Source organism: Penaeus monodon, chromosome 17 (genome assembly GCF_015228065.2).
Source record: "Penaeus monodon isolate SGIC_2016 chromosome 17, NSTDA_Pmon_1, whole genome shotgun sequence".
In the NCBI taxonomy this organism is placed as follows: Eukaryota; Metazoa; Arthropoda; class Malacostraca; order Decapoda; family Penaeidae; genus Penaeus; species Penaeus monodon.
In genome coordinates, this window is record NC_051402.1 from 32,245,094 (window position 1) to 32,247,593 (window position 2,500).

At 37.6% G+C, this 2,500-nt stretch overlaps 1 protein-coding gene across 2 annotated transcripts in view; it reads right to left on the reverse strand.

Annotated features, from left to right (window-relative positions):
* The window catches only part of LOC119583665 (4-coumarate--CoA ligase 1-like), a 17,458-nt gene that overhangs the window by 14,103 nt on the left and 855 nt on the right, over positions 1 to 2,500 (reverse strand). The window lies entirely within an intron of this gene.

The following is a 2,500-nucleotide window of genomic DNA, read 5'->3' on the forward strand; positions in this document are numbered from 1 at the left end:
GTCTTCTGGGTCAAAACATTTTGCTGCTACAAGAGGGTGGATCCGCTAGATTAGCATTTCAACAACTTTGTTCTTTAAAGGCAGTAACAGGAGGAAATTCGTAAGCAGTATTTTGTCAGTTCTAGAATCGTCAGCATTAGCAAAAGAAATTGTGGAGTCATCCATGCACCATCGTCAACAGTAAGGCGTTGCCAATAAGGTAACAAACAAATGATTACAATGGGCTTCCTAGCAGCTAGATATTCAATATTGAAGTGCCAGGTAGAAGGTCACACATGAAAAGGTCACTGAATTCAAATGCTTGTAACTGTATTTCCTTTGCAAGGAAAGTGGGTTAGAATGACAAAATAAATCGTAGTAAAAATGAAGAACGTTGTCCACTTTGACCAAGGAAACCATTATTACTATCCATACTATTACTAGGCGACGCCAAGTTGAAAAAAAAATCTAGCATGAACACAATGAAAATTAACATTACGAAATATTCATGATTCAAGGTAAGAAATAATTCACTGTAAAACATAAATCATTATAAAATATAATGAACACCCTGACCATCAGTTAAACTGACACACTGATCACCATGAAAATGCAATGCCTTCCCTCCACTTGACTACGGAGAGAGGGCACGGACACTGACAATAGCCTTTTGGCATTAAGTTTTAAACTATGAACCATAAAAAAACACTGAACATGATGCGAGGCATCACGAGTATCGCAACAGTAAATGGCTGTCTGTTCTCACGTATTCACGCACGTAACCCCCCCACCCCACCCCACACGCACGCACGCACGTACACTCTCTCTCTCTCTCTCTCTTACACACACACACACACACACACACACACACACACACACACACACACACACACACACACACACACACACACACACACTATGAGTGGCGTTGAAAAATTGTGGTATTGGTTTTGATGGCATATTCATGTAACATCAAATCAGTACTAATAATACTATTTTTCATTGTTACATGTATATATGTACATTGTCGAACATATTGATTTTGACTAATAGTGTAATGGGTAAGAAACTGGCATATTGTCCTCCACACACACACACACAATGATATAAAATATATATATATATATATATATATATATATATATATATATATATATATATATGTATGTATATATAACATATACATATATATTATATCTATGTATATAATTATATATATTACATATATATATTATATATATTACATATGTGTGTTTGCGTGCGTGCGTGTGTGTGTGTGCGTGAATATTTCTATAATTATTACAGGGAGGAGCAGCCTAGGCAGGGCAGTAGTCGTAGCTTTGTATTAATACTAGGTATAAGGAACAGCAGATCATCGGTAGCCACAGATATAAAGTGTCTACCATGATCTTTAGCTGAAGGAGCAGCAACATTTTAAGTAGTAGTAGCATTACCTGAGATGACTGTGCAAAAGATCTTACGAAAAGTTTTTCTAAAGGTAATCTGGATCCATCGCTTCAGCATGGGGTGGGCGTGCGCGTGCATGTGTGTGTAAAGCAAATCAAGGCATGGGATGAAATAACAATAGGCTTTCCGTGATTATTGTTGTGGCAGAGGCAGTCACCCATGGAAGAAGTCACGCTCCCAGGGCCAAAGACTTGCTTGAAACGAAGATATACTTCATGTAGACATCATGAAATAACACTTTATTAATGTACATAAGTCAGTTATTCAGTTACTCAACTAAATCAGATCACCAATGGGAATTAATATCATTACATTCTCATTTATACCTTTTTCTTCATTTGTCGCAATGAACACTGTTCAGACCACCAGCCTCGACTGAAATTATTTTACATCAGCCCATATGTTTATCATTTTATTATTATTATTTTTTTTATACTGCCATCTTAGTTGATATGAAAAAGAAATAACTCACTTTAGCTGTTACTGCCCGTGAAAATCAGAGAGCTCACCAATTTGTTAATAGTTTTCAAAATGTATAAAATCTCCGCACGGAACAATGTTTAGCTACGTTTGTATATGACTTTGGGTCAAGAGTACTTTTGTCCCCAGGTAGAAAAGTACAAACATTATTCATTACTGCTTTCCATTTATTAGGGTAACTGATGTTCAATGAGAAACTGTAATCATGTTAAACATGGATCACTTTCACCGTCTCATATACTTTCCTTTGCCACTCACTTTTCCTCCCTGCAAATGTATGCTTTATACGAATATAGTCCCCCTTTACTTCTTTCCTAATACTATATCCTGTAGTCGCCTTGCCATATTCCCTCCTCACCTGAAACTTCACGGCCATTCCTCCTCCTTGCTTACTGTAATCTTCACACTAGTCACGCACTCATAAGCCTCACAACACCATTCTTTACCTCGCGGGAATTATAATCTAGCAGACATTCCTGACATCACACACCATCACATGATATTATCCCTTGGTATCGCTAACCCTCACCCCCGAGCTCTTGCCTCACACCGACTCCTCAGCCACCACACTCCT